This window comes from Syngnathoides biaculeatus, chromosome 12 (genome assembly GCF_019802595.1).
Source record: "Syngnathoides biaculeatus isolate LvHL_M chromosome 12, ASM1980259v1, whole genome shotgun sequence".
Taxonomy (NCBI): Eukaryota; Metazoa; Chordata; class Actinopteri; order Syngnathiformes; family Syngnathidae; genus Syngnathoides; species Syngnathoides biaculeatus.
Window position 1 is genome coordinate 23,147,571 of NC_084651.1, and position 23,246 is coordinate 23,170,816.

At 40.1% G+C, this 23,246-nt stretch overlaps 1 protein-coding gene across 10 annotated transcripts in view; it reads right to left on the reverse strand.

Moving 5' to 3' along the window:
* Positions 1-22,856, reverse strand: part of LOC133509539 (heparan sulfate glucosamine 3-O-sulfotransferase 1-like) — a 56,583-nt gene extending 33,727 nt beyond the window's left edge. For 7 of the 10 annotated variants that reach the window (XR_009797365.1, XR_009797364.1, XR_009797366.1 and 4 more), the window contains exon 1: positions 22,611-22,856. The gene's annotated coding sequence lies outside the window, so the exon portion shown is untranslated. Of the gene's footprint in view, positions 1-15,093; positions 15,155-22,610 lie in introns of all 10 variants that reach the window. The other 3 variants (XR_009797368.1, XM_061836651.1, XM_061836649.1) reach the window with 1 other exon arrangement.
* Positions 22,857-23,246: the final 390 nt, after the last annotated feature.

Genomic DNA, 23,246 nt, shown 5'->3' on the forward strand with positions numbered 1-23,246 from the left:
GGCGTTCTGTCGCGAAATGCGGCCGCAGATAGAGAGGCAGAGCGCGGAATTGGCGGCTCTCACGGCCCAGGTCCGGCAAGGATTGGCGAACCAGCCAAGCTACTCTGACGTCGCAACGGCGACAGACTCGCTGCTGATGCAGGTTCACGTGGCAGTTGGAACTGTCGCCGCCTTCTCACGTTGCTGTCCGACAAGAGCTGGGGAGTTCTGATGAGCCGCCCCGGAGCTGGAGAGACTTCGGGATGGTAATGGTGGCGGTCATGGCTCTGGTCCTTCTCCCCATCATCCTATTCGCTCCAGATGGCTCCCAGCCGCTTCATGACCTGGCCTCGTTGGTGACCAATCCATGGCTGCCTACTGACCAAGCCTCGGTGGCGACCAATCCCTGGTCGTCTGGCAACGACGGCGTGGGAGGTTCTCGTCTGGAGCAGTGGCCTGCCTCGTTCTGGTTCCTGCTTCGCTGTTTGGTTCCTCACAGAGGTCGTCCGCCCGAATCGCCCCGTGGGGACCCTGGTGCTTGGCATCCGGGTCGTCCTCCTGAGGCCTCATGTTTGGTGGCCTGGATGGCCACCAGTCTGGGGTTCAGGGGGGAGCGTGCCCTCCTCCGGACACCCCTTCCGCCCACCCCTGCCTGTGTTAATTATTGTCTGTTTTTTCGTTTAGGCACGTCTGGGAGCCGTGCCTTTGAGGGGGGGGGGTACTGTCATGATCCTGCCGCTCCAGCACGAGCTGTGCAGGTGTCCGCGCAGGTGCTCTGATTGGAAGGTGCCAATTTGTCTTGAGATTATAGTCACAGCCAGCCAAATACTGTTTACATTTATGTTCCATTCACTGTGGTAGTCTTGACATGGCACAACTTTCATTTCTGTCTATGTGTCATATCAAACTGGTCATGCATGTGTCTGTGAAGTATCTGCACCATTTGCACAATTGACATTGTTCCAGACTATCGGATTACGAGTCACTTTGAACTGCATACATTTCTTGAAGCCTCTCTGGCATTTGCATAATGGCCACTGTACCAGACTATTGTGGTCTTAGTCATTTTAAACTGTCCTAGGTTGCCAGAGAACTTTGAATCATTTGTAAAACTGTCAAAAAATGGATTGGCATGACCACATTACTGGTAACCTTTTGCTGCTCAATGTCTGTTGTTTAGATTGTATGTTTTTATGTCTCAAATGTATTCACTGTGTCTGTTGGACTAGAGCTGCTCAAATAACGAGAAACAAATTGTGTTTTTTTTCATGTACTTGGTAAATAAAGATTCTTATTACATTAAGGGCGGCACTGTGGGGCAGCTGCAGGGCATTAGCCTAACAGGTCCAGGGTTCAAATCCTGTCCCCGCCTGTGTGGAGTTCGCATGTTCTCCCTGTGTCTATGTAGGTTTTCTCCAGGTTTCTTCCCACACTTCAAAAACATGCATCACTTGGGGACTCTAAACTGCCCCTAGGTGTGATTGTGAGTGTGATTGTTGTCTGTGTCCATGTGCCCTCCAATTAGGTAGATATTGAAAGGTAGATATTGAAATCAGCATGCTTGTGCAGTAATCGCATGGCTACATGAAAGATGAGAGTTCAGGGTGGTGATGGCTCTCGGAAATAAAGACCTGTTCCTTAGTCTGTTGGTCCTTGATTTTGCTCATCTTTACCGGCTTCAAGGTGGCAGGAGCTCACACAGTTACACACTGTTATTGCACCACTTGTTATGCACATACATGTTTGCTTTAGCCGGCGTTTTCAATCCGATCCCAGTGGTGCAGGGTGTGACCTGGCTGCTGCATGATAGCATCGGGAATGTTCGGGTGCAGCCAGGTATCCATTATGATGGGGGCGCCACAATCATGAACATAGTGATTATCAGCATGTTTTCATTTCAGGTCATCCATTCTGTCGGCAATGGATCTGGTGTTGCTGAGGTAAAGGCTTGGAAGAGATATGTGTGGGTTGAGCAGGCGGCCAGACCAATGGCCAAACATTTGCTTCCTGTCCCTACTCCGCTTGCGCCGTTTCGCTAGCTCGACAACAATCTGCAGCGAATCTGGCGGTCTCCTTTGGAATTTTGTGCTTGCAGTGAAAGTCACTTAAAACTGCTACTTTATATTTGTATATGAAGTCAAAAATTCCTGGTGGGTGTAGCAGTGTAGTGCTGAGGCGTAAATGAGCAAAGTGCCCCCCAAAATGATAGACAAAATTTGAATACCACTGATAGGGAGAGGCATAAACCGCTGAATCTGTGCGCACCGCCATAGTATTTGATGTTTTTGGTTGTTATCAAACCTTTGTAGTTCTTGAAATGATTTTGAGCTTCTTTGTGAAAACCTATTGGCCTGTAATTTATTGTACAAGAAGCGCAGAATCACATCTTTACCCATACTATTCTTTTAGATGGCTCTGTAACTTGGGAAAGCCATTGCTGTTCTCCACTGCTACATGCATTCTGAAAAGTGCATATACTGTTCATAAATTATGTATCAATTATGTCATTAAAAAAAACACATACACACATCTTGTGAGATCCCTCAATGTTTGATGAAGCTGATTCCAATGAATAACTTAGTGGGAAAAATGATGTACTGGCCTACTGTGTCTGATATTAAAATACTGATTAGTTAGGTGTCATAACGCAATAATTGGCAAAATGTTATGAAGTCAAATCTTGCAATGTGAACTTTGTAAAATTCGCAATATTTTGTGTAAGCCTTCTTCAGCCTGGATTTGAATTTCATTTGAATGTGTGTGGGAACTACCTCATGGCAAAACATGCAATAAATATTTCATTATTTAGTTTACAATTTATGGTATATTGATGCAGTGTCACAAAATAGATACACTTACATGGTGTCTTTTTTACTTATCAAGGAGAGCATTTTGTCATCTTCTACTATCAATAGAAACTCATGACTTTTTGAAGGCAAACAAATTAAAATATTAAGTGAATTCTGGGTTTCAGTGGGATGATTTCAGTACAAAGAGCCTGCTTTGGACTTGCTGAAGAGAATTAATGTCCCTTCAGTAAAATCCTGGCAAAGTCTCTCCAGGTAGGAAACTCATATGTCCAAAATTAGCCTTCTATCTCTCTATCTAATCTATACACACACAGTATATAAGGCAAAATCCCCCCAGAAAAATTGCCCCTGCCCAAATATATTTGAACTTAACTGTATCTTGTTTATCTCTCCGAACTACAGCTGCTGTGTGAATTTCAACATCAACTTGGAAAGCCTTTCGTCGTTTTGGCACAAAAAGATCCCATTGGAAGGCTCGTATCAGGGATCCGCCAGTGTTTTCATGCCATCACAAATATGTGTTGTGCGCTGCCAAACACTGATGTGATCCAACACTGCACTACGAGTCACCACATAATAGTGTGTTCAAGTTTGTACTCATTTTCTGCTTTTGCACATTTCACACAGAAGTCATTCTGCAGCAGGGGCAGCAGGATATGGTTGGCATGCGTTTAGTAAATATACATGATGGAAGTTGCAGTGCACACTAAGGTAGGGAAAAGGATGCCACGTAGACATTGTGAGCAGCAAGACACATGGAGCTGCACTATCAGAGAAAAGACAGTGTAGTATTTAAACGACTTCCTGAATTTAAAAATAAATAAATCTATTTCATAACTGAACTGTCACATCTCTAAAATATGGTCTTGACCTTACCAAGAATAAAGTTTTACTTCATTTGCATAAGTAATTCAAGTTGTCGCATGCTATTCAACAAAAATCAGGCTGGCTGAGGGGAAAAAAAGTCATCTAATACCAGAGATCTGAATGATAAAGATCTGCTTTCTAGGTCATGTTTTTTAATAAATTGTACTCTAAATCAACAGCAACACAAATGATGCCTGGATGACTGTAAAAGGGAAAATTTAAACATCTTACAGGGGAATGAAATCAGTTATCTCCAAGCAACTTACAATTTCCCACTGGCCAGACAAATAAGATCTTCATAAAGTGTTTATCTCAGAAAATCTCTCGCTTTTTTTCCTTGCCTGTCTGGTGAGGAATGCCGTGAAAGTCTCATTTTCAGTATCTAAGCACCTATCAATAAACCACTGCCTATGTCACACCAAGTAAATGACTGTCAACATATTTCTACATGAAAAATAAAGGTGGTGGTAGTTTACGTATGTTAAGTGGATCCTCAAAAGAGATACTACACATCTCAAAGGGTGACTACAGAACCATAGGAAATGCTACAGGAAAGGATAATGTGATCTATTCTTTAAACTTTCAGTTTTGGGACTCCATACATACAGTACATACTGTGACTACCACGTGTACTCAGTAGCAGTGTCAGTTCGAATGTCACCCTGTGGAGATGTCACGCCCCAGGACAATTGCTATCAGGGTGGGATTGGGTGTAGCAGACATGATATCACCCATTTGAAAAATCACCCCCCCCCCCATATGTGTTGCTGCCCCCTGTAGCCATGCCACCCTTCAGCATTTGCACACACCACACGTGCCAGTTCCTGCCACAGTACGTACTCTCGTTTTAACGCCCCCCACAAAAATATACTAGTTTAAGAAGATGAATGAATCTTTTTTTTAAGTTTTCAAAAGTTGTAATGTCAGAAGAAGAAAGTTCAACAGTATTTTTCAAGAAACAAGTTCGAATCCTGACAAGAGCAAAGAAGTATTTTGTCGGGATGAGAATAAAGTTGTACTTTTCCTTAATAAAGACAGAACATTATGATATTAAAGTTAAGGTGTAACAATGGAGAAAATTAGTATTTGAAAAAGTTGTTTTTTTCCTTGCTCTGGTCTGGGATTGTTAAGTCTTGCAATGAGTGTGCTGCATTGGGTGGCACTTCTTCAGCCGGTATAAGTTTGATGGTATTCTCTGTCTTTGTGTGAAGATACGCTTAACATAATTTGGACTACACATTTCTCAGTTTGTCAGAATTAAAGAAAAAAAAATCCACCCAAAATCTCCACACTCCCATACTTATCAGCCCGTTCTTGTCAGTGATATCATCCACTGAGGCTTGGCCTGTATCTGCCATGGTGTCTTCCTCATTTTTGTATTTTCACTACTTACAATGGTGAGGAACAATACATGGCTGCAGCATTAACAACATTACAACAACATCAGCACCTGTTGCGACTGGCTGCTTGTATGCTGTGTGTGCAAACCTAGCATGGCGTTGTTATATTCATGCCACGTTATGCAACTCTCTTTATTATTGGCGATTTTTCTTGCCAGTCAAATCATGGACGAATGCAATCTATTGAAGTCTACTGACTGTCTCAAATGTCTATAGGGGAAATTTTATTTTTAGAATTACCAAATCAAGATATATTTTAAGGGGGCGTCATAATTGCTAAACAGTGAGACTGAGGTGCCCATGAAGCAGACCACCTGTTTGGCAGTCCCTCCAAGTTCAGCCAATGTTGCATCCCCGTGAGTTGTGTTGTACTATCTCTCATTTTGCGACGGAGTTGCTTGTACTGAGCTCAATCGGGGTAAGGAACAAATCAATGCATAGTGATTCTATTCAGTATTTTCACACATTTTTTTATTTTGTTTGAACGCATCATTCACAAAATATAAAATACAAAAAAAATAATGCACTTTTAATATTTTCATTGTGCGTGCAAACTTACGGTATGAGCACCCCTGGTTATTTATTGTGGGACCATGAATGTTGAACAAGACAATCCACTGTCATACCTTGTTTGATTTGAATCTAACAAGACAGATGAAATAATCTGTCGTGTGGTAAAAGTGATTTATTCATAATGAGAATCACCGATCTACAGTACAAAAGAAAGAATTTAATGGAATAGGCCTCACGATGACATCACAAACCTGAGGTTGTATGCAAATGCTGTATGTTCCTTGGGAACTGTGAGCAATTTGTCGGGGATGGGATCAGAGTGCTGTGATTGGAGGCATGGTAACTCAGGGAACATTTTTTTTTTCCCACCTGGGGAGGAGTTTTATCAAGGAGTGGAGTTGTGTGTATTAGAAGAAAACTAACCACCTGTATCAGCACTCTCTGTCACTTTATACTTTATCTTGTCCGTCTGGCAAGCATGCCACTGGCAGGTTTGAAAGTCATCCCATCATACAATTCTAATACCTGGTGGGGGAGGGTGGGAACTGTCTGGAAACTAATGACAATATCTGAACATCTGCCATCCTCAGTATGTGACAGAATCAGGTTGAGGAGACACACGGAATAAAACATTGTGCCATTCCAGCAGCTTGACTTTCATAACACAGAATCATCTGTGCAGAGCCGATGCTCAACCTACAAGCATTTTTTTTTTGCCCCTATAAGGCTAATGAGGGTGCAAATTATTTTTCCCCCCAAAGAAAGAAATACAAGCAGTGCAGTTGATCATTTTTGTGTGACAATCTTGTATGAAGCCAAAGGCTGAGATCATCTACACAATTTAGGATCAACACAATCAACACTATTTAATATGAGCCAATATAAGCCAATACTCCTCAGACATTTTCTTGCACTGTAATTCATGAATATGTCATCAGTCGCCCATCCTCTCCCTCGTGGCCCTTTAAAAGCAACTAAAGTGTTTATGGAAGATAAGAGGCGAAGTAGGTCACAGGTCCAATAACTGCTTTTATCACCCCACTTTCTTGCAGCAAGAGCTATTTCATGGGTGAATTTGCTGAAGATGAATTCTTAATTAGATAAGTTTGTGAAGCAAACATCTGGGTTGTAATCGGGGAATCGAAAATACATCACCAGTTGGATATTGCTTGTTGGCCTGCTTTGTCTGCTAGCAAAGTTTAGAGATTCTCATGATACAGACCGGCGCAAAAGACTTTCAAATAACTTTTCTCCCAAAATGATAGGTACATAGGGAGGTAAAACTCAATGTACAGTAATAATTGCAGTAGGTCTGCAAGTGAAATGGGTGTTTTAATTAAAAAAAACGTTGAACTGATTGCCATGTAATGAAGACATCATCTGATAAATTATACTTGTTTTACATTGATTGTACTTCTACTCAAATGATATGGACCCTGCCCCCCAACAACAAATGTCAGAAGTGGTGGAAAGGAAGTAGCTCAGTTTTAATTTAACAATGTTGTTATCTGACTAAACCTGATCTAGGAATGATTAGAAATGTTAACTTGATCTTGTGCGTATTAAGTAAAAAAATTAGGATCTTAATTACATTTTTTTTCCAGATTGTGAGAGGAGGGGTCTTGTCCTTGATTGTATATTCAAATATTAAAAACTCCATCATCGTGGCTCCAGGAGAACAATGAAGAGTTTATATATAATGCAAAGATGTTTCTTTTTCAACAAGGTGCTCAAAGCATATTACATTATTATTATTACTGTATTATTATATTGTATCCAACATGCAACAACACACAGTATTAATCATGATCAGAAAATATCACATTGTACATACGACAAAACCAAACTTGTAAAATAGTGAAATAAGACGGCAATAGTCAAGAAGTAACACTCTCCCCTGTATTAACATTCACTGAGACAAGTCTTGGATGATTTTATCTCTATGTATCTACTCCCCCAACAGTTATCAGGGCTCCATTTGTATTAGACAAATATGAGGCTCAATTCGATGATTAAGATTTATTATCTTGCTTGTACTGTATATAGCAAATTGCTGTCTTGTCAGCCAAACAAAAGCATTTTAACGCGCAAATGACAGCGTTTTCCTCCAGATAGAAGCAAAGCTGGATAATGAATTTTTTTTTTTTTAAAAAACAGGCTAAAGAATCGTCTGATAATGAATCCAAACAGGTGTAGTCTTTTCTGTTTTTTTTTTTTTTACATGGAACAAACTTTAGTGTCAGAATGTGGGCAGTCATTGGTGCCTACATTCTGAAAAGACGCATAAATTACTTGTGGAAATGAGTACTTGTCATTGTTTAGATGGCTTTATTAGGGAGTAATCAGACATTTAACAAGTCATTTCTCCCTATTTACCTGCAACTGGGGAGATAATTGTGTCACTTACTCGGCAATGACTATGCAACGACTGTGCCCAGGCCAGTATAATTGTTGTCCTAGAAAGCATAAATAAAGATATTGTAAAGCACGATCTCACATACTTAATGCCTACAAAATGTATGTATGGTTAATGAATAACACGTATCCATCAATTTTCTATCCCACTTGCCCTCATTAGGGTCATGGGTGAGGCAGAGCTTACTCGAGCTCACTTTGGGCTCACATATGTACTTAAAGGAATACTTTGTCCAAACTAATGGGAATGGGAGCACACATTAAAAATTACTCGATGAGGGTTCAGTGTTTCTTTTAATGCCAGTTATAAATAGATTTCATCAAGAAACATCGGAAAAGTATTATCGAAATTCCTCTCCCATTCAGACATTCCAATGAGCCCGGCTGGAAAACTGACAGCCAATCACCGTTTGGCACGCCTGCAGTGCTTCCTGTTCTGACTCCCCATTGCTCGTGCATACGTTTCACCCAACAAAGAACATCCACTATCTGTCATTTTGTGTCTGATTTTTGTGAAAAATAATTACAAACAAACAAAACAAAAATAGCATGATGTACAATGTTCAAGCCTGTGTGCTTGAGCCAGAATACGTACAGCCAGCACTTGTCGTGTTGGAGAGGAGGCGTGGTACTAACAGGTTTGCATGTGTGCATCGTCGTAAATAGTAACCGGGAAGTGTTGTGTGCTTACACGTACATATCCATCCATTTTCTTAGCCGCACGATGGTCGCAGGAATGCTGGAGCCTATCAAAGCTGTCAACGGGCAGGAAGTTTACACACACGCAGACATAGGGAAAACATGCAAACTCAACCAGCGACGTCAGGGGGCGGGGTCAAGAAAGTTTCTTCCGTGTTTGGCTGTGAAAGCCAGCACATATCCAGATTTTGCTTGGATTTAAAAAATGTTCTTTATTTTCAATTAATGTCCAAAATATATCTAATAATAATATTATTTCACATTGGAGGGTTTATTGTACATATGAATTTTCAGGAGAGTATTCCTTTAAGGAACATTTCATCCTCCTAACATGAACACTTTGTTTTATGTGAGGACGTATCCAAAGAAAAACTTCAAAAGCATGAACAAGAAGTACAACCTGTCCCTGAGATTCGAAACCAGATCCTCTCCTCTTTGAGGTCGACATGCTACCTTTCATATTTGTCCATCAATTAGTTTCTTAGTATGTGTTTTAAACCGACAAATATGATTGATTTTCTTTGTGAGTCAGACGTTGCAAGAGAGTTGATACAGTAGACTTTTCTGATATCAGAAGCCATTCCTAATCTTTCCTTTGCGCCAGATCTTTGAAGTAGAACACAACCTAGACCTTGTAATCTTATTCTGGTTTATTAAGTACTGAAGATGATCATGCAAAGACAAAACTGCTTTGAAAATTCACTTGCAAGGTGAAATTGCACTAGTGTAGTGTAAATTGCAAATGTAATTTTCATGCTGCTTGTCACTGAGGTTCAGGGTATACCCAAAAAAAAAAAAAAAAACAAAAGCTACTTGTGTTTACAGGTTTCTCTGATACACAGTACAGAAAGTCATGTCTTTAAATAAACATTATTAGATCATCAGCAATGTGTTTACATGCAAAGCACATAAAATAAATATGAAGAATGTTATGGATGCTGGCATCAACACAAGATTAGACATGACCTGGCTGGTTCACTCAAGTTTAGGCTTGCATGGTAATGCCAGATGTGCTCAACAGTGTCAGCCTACTAATAAAATTATGATAGTTTATGGTAAAATTGCTCTATTTGTTGTTTTGATGAATATACTATAATACCGTTTGAATATACCGCTATCACATTTACACATGGAACAGCAAATAATGAAGCATTTGTGATAAACATGATCAAGTGGTTAAAAGGGTTGCGTGTAGTGTGTATGGTCCATCCACTCGGATTTGTGGTGCCCTTGAGAAAAGCATCAAGGTGCCCGACAGGTTTTTGTTCCACAGGACCCTGAACGCTGCTCAAGTGCGTTACTAATGTTTCATAATTGTTACGTTCGCCACTTTAATGGGCTCACTGAAGAGGAAAACAGAGTACAATTAATCAATTTTGATGATAATTTTTGTTTTTGCGATATATAAATTGTGTATCAACTGCGTTGATAGTTTGACCTTGCCTTGCATGACAAGAGGAGAGAAACAAAACAGTTACAGGTATAATAAAATAATCAAAAATAATTACCAAAACTCAAAATTAACAACTGACATGGAACACAAATATGCTGATTCAAACCTCGGTCCTCAGAACTGTGAGGCCACTGTTTTACAGTTGTGCCACCATGCTGCCTGAAGCTATTATCGATACTGCAAACTACAATCTCAGTGCATGACAAAAAAAAATAATAATAAAACACTGAGGGTTATTTATTATTCTGTAAGCCACAATGTTGGGCTATTAACAATAGTTTGCTAAAACAGGAGAGATAGCATTTTTTCAGAAAATTAAAATTAACACTTTACATCCTCAATTATGGCACTAAAATGTAAGCGTTTGCAAATTGTAAAAAGATAATCATCACCATCATTGTGTAATATTGTTACCAGACAGAAAACTCAATCATACGCTTAATAAGTTTGAATAGAAATAGCATGAATTTTATATAACAAGCAATTTTCTTGATATTTGACTTCAAAACTATGGCTATTTAAAATGGAAAATGAAACATCTATTTAAAGTTTAGGATGAGTAGCAATAGGCTTTGGAAGAGCTGCGTGCGGGTAAACCTCAAACAAGAGAAAGATTCCTTCCTCTTAAATACCAACGGACAGCTCCCACCCCAACCTCTGGACACTTGCTGAGTAAGCACAAGGATGGCACATCCCGACCACAGCTAAGCTATTTCACTGAGGAAACTACTTCATACACATCTCAGTCACCTCCATGTGGTTAATGGAGAGTTTGCCAAGTTGAGTGATAGACATTTCCCAAATGAATCTAACTTATACAAAATTCAATTTCAGAAATGAGCAAATGATGAATAATTATTTAATAGGGGTTAATGGGACATGTCTTCATATTCAGATTTTTCAATATGATATCAACACATGGAGCATATTAGTTTTTGCTGGTCCTGGATACATTACTTTGTGTCACCGACGTAGTGGTACACTCTCCTGACTGTGGTGTGGGCAGTGCCAGTTTTGTTTCCATGAGCCATGACTTTAAAACAAAGGTACAAAATTAATTTTTGCATCCCATTACACAGAGGTGGGAAAGAAATTAGATTACGCCATTACATTATCTTAATTAACTCTGGTAAAGAATTGTACTTTTCAGAGTAATTTTAAGGCAACATACATTTCACTTTTGAAGAAGAAACTACATTTACTCCTTTAACGTGACCTACATTTAGCTTGCTTGTTGTATTTTTATCCATAGATCTAAATTATTTCTCACATGATCTTTTTTGGTCTGTCAGAGACACTTGTGTCACACGTCTGGGGTTCACCAGCCCAATTCAACTACTAGTGTCGTTTGACTGCATTCGATAAATGAAATGGAGCCAGGCCATCACATGACCGCACACAGTCTCTGCAGCTCCAGTCACACACAAAAACAGTCTTCGAAGTCACGCATTTACATGGGATAAATCTATATTTACTTTATAAAATAACTCCAGCTCATCCAGTGAGGATAAGTGGGTTATAAAAATGAATGGATGGATGACAAAAAAAATCGAGAGATCATCTCTCGTAATTTGGTATGTTTTAGACACATGCTGTGACCGCATACTCAGAGTTCTTCTTGCTTCCACATACCAGTTTTGTCACAGCCGTCTTGATCTATTTAAATGTATCATTTTGTGTTGTAGGTCCATTTGTTCTAGCAGACACTCTTCCACAGTCGACATTGTTGTTACTTTGTTCCTTGTTTCCTTAAAATAAAAACAACATTGGCCATAAATGCAGAGAAAAATCCACGCTGTGCTGTCCTAGCTAATACCAGCTGTAGCAACTTCCACTACCTGGAGGAGAACTGCAGGGCATTTTCAAAACAGCGCATGCGGTTTGCACTCGAGTATAAAACCCAAAGGTGGAAAGCCACAGAGGCCGTTCGCTGCACGTGTGAGTATAACGAAGCCTTAATGCTCCGAACAATCAAACCAGGAGGTCAGCCATTGCACAATTTCTGTTCCTCCAAGTAAAAAGGTTTTATCCACGTTTAAAAGTAGCAATTAAAAAAACTAAAGCATCTGCTCTGTAGATAGAAAATGGATGAGATATAAAATGGCAGGATTCAAATTATTTTTTGTGTTATGAAACAGATGTCATCATTGCTGAAAAAAGTGGTGAATCCACATTTGAAATGTTCAAAATAATTATATCATTACCGGTAAATCCAGCGATCCTTTTTCTGAACCGCTCATCCTCACGAGGGTTGCGGGAGTGCTGGAGCCTATCCCAGCTGTCATTGGGCAGGAGGCAGGGTACATCCTGAACTGGTCACAGGGCACATGGAGACAGAAAACAGTCACACTCACAATCACACCTAGGGGCAATTTAGAGTGTCCAACTAATGTAGCATGTTTTGGGGATCTGGGACAAAACCCACACAGGCACGGTGAGAACATGCAAACTCCACACAGAGGGGACTGTGATTTGAACCCCAGTCATCAGAACTGTGAGGCTAACGCTCAACAGCAGCTTCTCCGTGCCACCATTACCACTATATATAATTCTATATTTAATTAGCTCTGCCTCGTGAGCCTGTTGTGCTGTTTTACATGCCTACACAAATAAAGTTAATGTAGGACCATTTACTATGGTGGAATTTGGTTTAAAAAAAATGGTATTTCATTTAAAAATTATATCGGTTAAAAGTAATGTTCTCGGTCAATACTTGCAAAGTCTCATTGTCCATTTGGGACTTTTTAACAAAAAAGTTAATCCATGAGTATGTTTTCACTGAATACTTTTACTCAAATAATCACTATGTATGTTCGGAGCACTACTTTTTACCTTTACTTGAATAAGAGAATAGAGTTCGGAAGTAACTACTTTCACAATTTTGACTACTTCCCCCACCTTTGCTCAATTATTTAAAGCATGGTAAAGATCAGGAACAACAATATTGGTATTGTGTTTGTGCTTTTTAAATAAGTATATCTCTTTGTTTAACCTTCCACATGACAAACCTTATTTAATGAGGAGCTCCTTTTAATACGTGCATGCATCCAAAATGCACTTCTACACAAGGTCACCTTTTAACTCCAAAAGATTAATTTCAAAGTTTTATTCAAAAAAGAGGGAAATGTGTTCTCCGCATTTCACAAACTTCAATCTTTCAGAAAATCATCATCTCCTTTTCTCGGCTCCATGAAAGTGGACACGCCCATGCAGTCGGAACCAGCATTTACACCTTGGCATTGCAGGGTCATCATAATCAAAACAAATCTCTCTCTTCTAGACAGGGTCGTGACCGGCCACCACATCCCGGGAGACACAGCCACCATTAATCTGCCAAATATGACGTGGCTGGGACAATGAAAAAGCGGCAACAGAAAACTGGAGAGCAAAGCAAATGAATAAATAGCAACTTATCATCTGACGATGGAGAGGATTTATTTAACTTCTATAAAGGTTCACTGAAATCTGTTCAGTGGAAGTTGTCGTTGCTCAGGGTGCTCTTGTGACAATATTGACAAAAAACGACATTTAGGAATGACCGAATTTTACAGGCTCTGGCATTTATTCAAATTGCAAGCAAAATTCTCTCATGCTGCGTGTCAACAGCAATTTTATATACTGCTTTTACTTCATGATGCAGTTTTGGTTCATGCGGTGAACCATGCATTTAGCAGTCTTTCATGCGATAGACAATATTATGCTAGTTGGTCACACCTTTTGTGCAAAGACAAAAACTCTATTGAGATTTTTACTGCAAGATACGAAAAGGACGTACAGTCTATCAAAGCATTCTTGGACAGTTCATGAAAAAAAAAAACAACTTTCCTCACAGCTGTCACAGACAGACCACATTGTTTAATCAAGAAAGGAAGAGGATGCACTTAATCTATGCATCCGCTGAGCTCGAGAGATCAGCAGTTGGGTGGGGGGGGACGACATTTCTGGTTGTGCACCACGGGCCATATTCTCCCAAGTGCTTAAGTCAAAACAGGAGCGCAGTTGAACACTCTTCTAGTTGCGGAGATTCTCCGGGTGTCATGATCTATGTTTTGGATTGTGTTTAGTTTTCTTTCCCGTTTTTCTGTCTTCAAAGATTTTAATTTCTTGCGTGCTCAGTTAGTTGTGTCCACCTATTCTCTGTGTTCTTCTACCTTTTGTAGACAAATCATCTCCCTCCAGCCATTTGCGTCTTGTCCAGGTGTTCCTCGTATCATCACTCTGTTTGCATTTTGTGACTCCTGCCATTCCTTGCCCTCAACACTTTTTAAATTTTTTGAGCTAGATGTCCGTCAAGTAATTAGCACAGTAGTTAGAATTGTTTTTACACTTTCATCAACACACCGATTTGACAAAAAAAGTTACAAGTAGTTAAAAACAAGATCTCCGCCAAATATGCACCCTGGTCGGAAGCCGCCATATTTACAGGAATGAGTGTAAACAATGGTGTCACCACACATTTACGTCAAAATGAAGTACAAACAGACAGAGCGGAGATCCCATCCCTGTGAAATAAAATGAAATTTCAATATTTGGATTGATGTGTTTATATGGAGCCTTTTAATCAGGGGAAATCGTGTGGTCTGTTCCAAGTGTTTCTGGGTTGCCTTCCAACAGGCATTATCGTGCGGTGCGAAGGTAAGACCCACAAGAAAATGGTGGTCAAGGAGTCTAATGCGGCTCCCAAGCCACAGGATGGCCAGGCCTGGCCTAGTTAATTGCGGTGGGTGTGTCAGAAGTTGGGACAGGAAAATATGAGTTGATGATGAGTGCACAAGCACAAGCATTAAAAAAAAATAAATAAATAATACTTCGAGACCACCTGGACAATATACACTTGAGGTAATCATGCACAAGCAAGTAGCACAAGCAAATTATGCATGACAGTTTTAATTGGCCTACAATGAATGTAAGTGAAAGTTAATGGCTCAGGTGGCTGGTTTCTGAATGGAGTACTTACCATACATAGTTGCTCCTTTTTTCTTAATTTTGATAGTCCACAACTTCATTAATCGGTGGTTCTTTGGAAAAAAAAAAAAAATTATCACCCCGGCTTGTGATATCATCGATACTGAAAATATTTCCAATGTACTGTATTATAAACTACTGGCCTAGATCCTACCTTCAGTTGTCTCCCTAATTTTCAAATTTCACTTCAGGCAAAGGGTATTGTTTTGAGCCACCGTTTATTTTTATTTTTTTGCCAGATGCTATCAACTTATGCAAACGATTTCCATGAAACTCTATGGAGAACACATTTAGTTTCAGAGAGGATCCAAGTAAAGATTTAATTTTCACTTTTTGCCACCACAGTCACGCTGTGAAGGGGCAAATCGGGGCAGTGACAGGCAGATAACGCTGCTCCTACAGTCTTCTTTTCCTTTTGGGTTGTCCTGTTAGGGGTCGCCACAGTGTGTCATCTTTTTCTATCTAAGCCTATCTCGTGCATCTTCCTCTCTAACACCCACTGTTCTCGTGTCCTCCCTCACAACATCCATCAACCTTTTCTTTGGTCTTCCTCTCGCTCTTTTGCCTCACACTGAACATGTCCAAACCATCGAGGACTGTTGTCTCTAACCTTGTCTCCAAAACATCCAACTTTGGCTGTCCCTCTAATGAGCTCATTTCTAATCCTATCCAACCTGTTCACTTCAAGCGAGAACCTCAGCATGAACACTGCTGCTACAGTCCTCGAGTATAAATACATAGCCTTGAACATCATTATTTTTCATTCAAACATTTTGAGGATGTTGAGCTGTCGTAGTGGTCTGCACACTTCTGAATGGTATTCCACTTTCACAATACTCATACATCAAGCTGTAAAAAGCTAACCTCAGATTTTGGCCAAAAGGGTGAGCTCAGACTCTGATGAGGCTTTTGTTAATGAAGATGCACCACCCAAGAGTCTGTGACAGCATCAATACTGCTTTTGATGCGGTTCTGTTGGTGCACATAGTGGATATGACTCTGGAACTGATGCGCAGCATATGGACAAAGGTCTTAGCGTCATGGATTGCTGCCTGCTGCACTCTCATGAATTATGGAATTCAGCAAAAATATGCAAATCTGGGCATTAGCCTAGTTATACTGCTGTACTGTAACTTACAGTGACTTATTTATTATGTATGAAGCAAGTATTTTAGTGAGAGGACCTGGAAGTCGGCGTCTCTCAGATGCACAGCTTCACATCATGATTGAGCATAAATAGTAGGAAAGGTAGCTCCAACTCACAAGCTTCCTTCCACTCGGAGGAACAATTACAGCCTGCCTCCACACTCAATTGCCAAGCTACTTAAAATAATGGCTTGCACTGGATTTGGAAGACCGGAAGATACATCGGGAATAAGTGTGCAGTTGTTGCTAATCCTTTAATTTCCCCCCACAAGGCTGATGTTAAATGTGATCAGTGATGAGTCAGGGGAGGCAGGATGGAGAAGAGAGAACACACCAATTTACAAAACACACTGAAATCTATCAGCTGCATGGCACAATGCAACATCATTGATTTTAACCTGGGCGTTGTTGTAAATATCATCACTGTTGTCAACATGCAAGGCCAATCAAAAAGTCAGTCCACTCCTGCTCAGTGCTGAAATTATACACACATCAAGCTGCAGGCTCAAAGTCCGATGAAATAAATCCTGCAGCTTTGAGACAAAGTGAGCTATAATTAGCACTGGTCAAAGTCAATCATCAAGCACATGACAGCGGATGACTTGTGTTTAACAAGCAGGCAGGGGAGTTTGTATATTTCGTACTTGTGAGGCAGGTCACCAAAATAGATATTTTTTATACCTAGAATAAAAGAATCATATCTCCATCCATTATCTGGGCCGGGTGGCACGGTGACGCAGCCAGAAAGCGTTGGCTTCACAGTTCTGAGGATCTGGATTCAATCCCAGCCCTCCCTGTGTGGAGTTTGTATGTTCTTCGCGTGCCTGCATGTGTTTTCTCCTGGCCCTCCAGTTTCCTCCCACATCCCAAAAACATGTAACATTAATTGGACTCTCTAAATTGCCTCTAGGTGTATTTGTGAGTGCGATTGTTGTCTGTCTCCATGTGCCCTGTGATTGCCTGGCAACCAGTACAGGTTGTACCCTGCCTCTTGCTCGCTGATAGCTGAGATAGGCTCCAGCACTCCCGTGACCCTTGTGAGGATAAGCGGTTCAGAAAATGGATGGATGGATGGATGGATGGATGGATGTTTGAGCTCCTTATCATCACAGGGGGCAAGGGATTGCTGCAGCCTATCCCAGCTATCTTCAGGCAGGCGGTGGCGTACACCCTGAACCGGTTACCAGCTAATCAGAGGCCACATAGAAACAAACAAGCATTCACACTCACAATCACACCGAAGGGCAATTTAGAGTCTCCAATTAATTGCAGAAAACTGGAGAAAATCCACAAAGCCGTGGTAATAAAATTCAAAGTCCATACAGCGGGGCTGGGATTTGAACCCACATGGAATATCAGTATTGCCTCCAGCGCTCCCCCAACCCAGTGAAGATAAGCGGCACAAAAAAATGGGCGCATGGACAAATATACTTGGTTAGGTACCTGTTCATGGAGTACCCCACCTATCTTCCAGAGTTAGCTGAGATAGGTGCCAAAACTCCCGGGACCTTAGTGAGGATAAGTGGGATGGAAAATAGATATACAGTATATGAAATATTAATGTATTATTCATATTTGGTGAAGTTCACTTAGAGCATGGACACTTTTTTAGTTTTTAAGACCAAAATGTTGTCATGATGGAAATCATAAAAAATGTTCAGCATTGAAGTTACTGATAAGTTCGACTATTTTCAAGCAAACACCGGCATCATCATTGTGTCAGTGTAATTTCTTTCTACCTTATATGCAATTCCCCCCCGCAGCAATGTACAAGAAAACAATGGCATGTCTTACTGCAACAAATTCCAAATTTATGAGTTGCAATAACAACTGTTGTTTTGAAGAAACGGCAGAGTAAAATTTATTGTTTAATTTTGAAGCTGTTATTGTTAGGAGGATATAAAAGGATTTACATTCTTTGCAACTGTATTTCCAGTGCAGCATTTTGAATACAAACATTATAAAGCCTTTTAGCTGTCTCAAATTTGTAAGAATTCCTGACCGTTGCACATTTACAGTCCATCATCCAAAAGTTAAAAGAAAATTTTGCACTTCTTGTGTTTCAAGGCTTTCCCCAGGCTAAAGTCTTATAACATTGTTTCCACCGAGTACCCCAGTAGTTTCGATTCCTACTTGTTCTTGCTGTTTGTTCATGTACTCTTTATTTGCTATTCTATTTTAACGCTTGTGGCACTCAGACTTCTGTGACCCACATTATTCACAGGCACAAGCTCACATTAATAGAGTTTGTTTCATCGGCCCAGTTGTGGAGATGGCAAATCAGGCGGCGAAAACTCACAGCAACATACGCATTTATAGCTCTTATTGGTTACTAGAAATTAAAATGGAAAGTTAGACTTGTGCTGCATCAAGGCATACAAAAATTAAAAATATTTTTCCAGAAAAGTGCTTAGCAAATCTAACACTTAAAACAGACCTCAAAACAAGGGTTTTGTTTTCTAAAAAGTTTTTTTAAACTTAATATTTAGTCAAAGCCTTGAAATTGAATGATAAACTGTTGAGCAAAAATGCCCTTTGTTGTTCTTTCATGATAAATATTTTTTTTCTTCTTGATGAATAAACCAACACACCCCAGACATTCGCACGCAGAGAAAGGAGCTCAAGAATTAATTAGCATTTTAAACAAATATCTTTGTATGCCACAGCTAATAGTGTTCATTCCTTAATTGAACAAACAAAGCTTTATCAAATATTAATTCCACTTCCTTGTTGTTTTCAATTGCTCTTGATTAGAAAAAAACATTGAGGGGGAATAATTTTGTTTTGTTTTATTCTTTCCTGTGCTCAGCCCAATTCCTTAGTGAAGTGGAGCCAGTTGGATGAAGTCCAGTAAATAAACAGGAAATCACTCATGGGAAACAGATTTCCCCCATCACCTCCTCCTCCTCCTCCATCTTGCCTTGTCACATAAAGCTCTCCTCACATTAGGAAGTGTAACATGTCCTTATCCAAGATCTTAATCCAGATATCCATCAGGACTGCTGCCATTTTTACAAACATCATTAACATTTAGGCCAGGTTTCCACCAAGTGGCACAGATGAGCACCGTTTACCACTACATGATTTGGAATGGAAAAGCCTGATCTGACTTCAGTTTTTACTGTGAGGTACGTAGACGGGTTGGGGATAACCGTATGAGCAGTATAAATGGTGTGACAGACTGTACCAGAGTGACAGTGTAACAATAAGCAAAGCAATGGTGACATTGTTTATTCTGTCTTATTGCTTCTTGTTCTGTGGGTTCTAAGAGTTTTGTTTGAGAAAAGGTACCTTTGTGACTACAGTGTGTCTACTTTCACCCTTTGGTCCCGTGCCACTGCCCCGTTAACAGGTGGCAAAAAATGTTAATGGTATGGTTTATCCTGGTAAACCCCATTATAGTAATTTGGTATGGCATGCAAATGGCCGTACTTTTTAGTGGAGGAAAATGTTGATTGTTTTCAAACATCACACACACTTTTGTTTCTGGAAAAATAAAAAAAAAGTATCCATCCCATTTTAGTTCCTAATAAACAGATCCTCAATTCAAGAGAGACTTAATCTTGAACTTCTGCCCTTCTTCATTGCCCCTGTCAGAATATTTAAAGTTCCCATGAACCACCGCATTCAAAGTCATTGTTCGGTTTTACAATGTGGCATAAACAGAACCTTTGAAAGAATATTATAGCGTTCATTTAATTCACATTCATTCCAGTAAATTGAAACAGTGCTGAGTTGAATCATTCGAAAGTTGACTGACATAGTGACTCAAAAGTAGGGTTGGAAATGGAAAATTGGAACCAGGACTAACATTCCGCTTCTCCCGTAATCATTCAATTTTTTTCAAATTCGGTTCCCAGTTTTGGCGCCTACAGTCCACCGACCATCAACCATTCGCACTCACAATCACACATAAGGGCAATTTTAGAGTTTCCAATTAAGAGATCTTTTTGGGATATAGGTAAAAACCGTACTGCCTGGAGTAAACTCACGTGGGTATGGGGAGAACATGCAAACTCCACACAGGCGAGGCTAGTTTTTGAACCGAGGTCCGAAGAACTGTAAAGTCAATGATCCGACCAGTTGCACCACTGTGCCACCCCACTGAAACATATATGAATATATAATACGTATAGTTGTGCTCAAACATATTGGCACCCTGGGGTGCCAATATTTCTAGCCATGACTGTAAAGAAAGACATTCTTTTCACATACTGTCACATCGACCTAGTAGCCACTCTCTTCTTCTGTTGTAGAGTTGCTATTTGGCTGCCCATTGTGGTTACGACCTCCTTATTGGCTCAAACATGTACAGTTTCACGATACTAAGTTCAGTTGGGTGCTCCTGTACACCAAACTCCCAGGGGAGTGCTCAATACACAGAATGAAAATCTCCTTTTTACCTTAACTACAGTTGACAGCTTGCTGGAAGTTATGTGCATGTATTACATACAAAACATAAACAATGCAAATATGATCTTTAATTTAACTCTTAACATCTTTATCCTCTGATCTTTATATCATGATAAGGAGACTTTCACAGTATGTATAATAGTCTGACGGGTTCCTTCCAGCTCTGAGTCTCAGCATACTCTGCACAGATCTTCAGTGAAGTCACATGGGTGAGGAGAACAATAAAATATGTCTGTCAACATTTAAGCGGCTAACAAGTTTGACGGTGGGTTGCACTCTTGTATTGATGGGTTTTCACTTTCATTTTAGTCTTTCAAACAACGTAAGAGCTGATGACAGACATAAAAATAAAATATAAATTATTTACAGAATCAGGACAAAAGTGACAAAAAGGTCTGTCTCACAGTATCACAAACACTAACGTTGGATCTTATTGGTGGGTAGGTAAAGGAATCAAGGTTCTACTGAGCATTTGGTTCAATACAGTACTCTTTTTCTTCTGTCTCGTTTTACTATTGTTATTAATGGTGTCGTGGGAAGTTAAGTCAATTTTTTTAGTTCCGCCGACCTTCCCTTTTAGTATATAGTTTTGCTATTGACACTGATTATCAATAACCCCGAGTCAAATGTTTCTTTTAGGTTATGCTACAGGCTGCTAAAAAATGGATGTTCATAGTTTGGACTCCTTTTATTTAAACGATGCAAACTTTTTTGACCGAGCCCCCTTAAAGAATCGAAATTGAGAATCGTTTGGAACAGGAACTGCGAAATTGAGAATCGTTTGGAACAGGAACTGCTCACATTCAATCGATGCCCAATCCTACACACAGAGTTGAGCAAAGATTAGAAGTTATTGTCTTAGAAGCTAAACATCCAACCACTGTGTGGCCCATTAGTTCCTATGGAAAATATTGTTATGAACTCATAACAAAGATCAATCAAAATACCAGATAAGGTTTTGTTTTACCTTAGCAGTTTGGATCCATACTCTATGCGCCATTAACATTGATTTTAAGATACAGGGAAGTCATATTAACTTTCCTAATGGGCAGTCTCCAGCCCAGTTATTGCCAGAACATTAACAACATATGTCCCACCTTCAGGGGCTTAAATACAACAGCAACTGGCCTTAGAACACACACAAATTGACAATGAAATGATGCCAAATTCCACATGGGATATTGGTGCTCACACTATTTCTATGGAATTTCATCAGAGGATCAGTACCAGTCAGACAATAGCTTTCCCCCTTTGATAAATTCCTTATATTTCAGAAGCACCTGCTCCCATCAGTGAGCGACTACATTCTTGTAATCAAAGGTGAATTACACAGCCTGTGGCAATTTGACTCTCATGACATTAACAAGTGGCTGCTGCAAGTGCAGAAGTTGGATGAAACACCAGTCACTTCACACAGATAAATCAAGCTCAGTATGTCAAGTACATTGTCATTTATTTCATTCAATTACAACAAGGTACACTAAAATGTTAAAATTTCTGTCTGCAATTCTCATTCTTGACCCACTCAACACAACTCAAAAGGAGCCAATACATTTCAACTGCTTGTGTGAAGTTGTTCTTGTATGACTGTGTGAACCTTGTCCACTGTGAATCTTATCCAGACATTTAATTGGTTGTGACATTTTAATTAGTAAACGAACATAGTACCAGCACTTGATCTCGGGTTTAATGGGATTAATTTCTATACAGACAAGAAAACTCAATGATGGGTCTATTTATTTATGTATTTATTTTGTAATCTAAGAAATGGCTCACTTAGAGGCAATTCTGAGTTGTCCCTTTGCAGTACTTGATAAATTAATCACCTGTGAGTATCGGTCATCAACAATTTAAATCCAAGGATGTCATTAAACACGTGCGAGCGAGACATAACAACACAGTGTGTATTTCACAAAGGCAGAAGAAAGGTTCTGGAAAAAAAGTGGTTACCTCGGTGAAGATTTCAGCGCGTCTCTTGGCGGTTTTGGCTTTCGGGAGCTACTGATTCTGACGACGGGGAGGGAAATCATGCCGAAACATGGAAGGCACTTTTGCTCACAGCCGTCCACAGAGAGAATAAGCAAATTAAATTGGCCGCTCTCTTATCGTGTCGGTTTGGTAGACAGGTGCAAAGGAGAAAAGGAGTCGAATTTTACCACTCCTCCTTCTGACGAGCTTGTACAACACATGCGCGTGTGGAAGAGAGAGAGAGAGAGAGAGAGAGAGAGAGAGAGAGAGAGAGAGAGAGAGAGAGAGAGAGAGAGAGAGAGAGAGAGAGAGAGAGGTGGGGGGCAGACTGAGAGGGCGGGAGGAGCTGAGAACTGTCAGGTGATCAGGTCAAGGTGCTCTCCTCACTTATGGGTGGTGCATAATCTTGAGATCATTTATACATATTTTTTTCTATACAGTATTGATTGCTGTCATAAGGCTCGTGGGTGTGTCGGACCCCATCAAATTTGAAACTGGGTGACAGCGGGAGAGTGAATGCTTACCAATCAACCAAAAAATAATTCGATAAATTGTCTCCTTAATTAATCTGACACTCATTTGTGGGTGATGGCGGTGGTGGTGGTGGTGGGGGGAGGG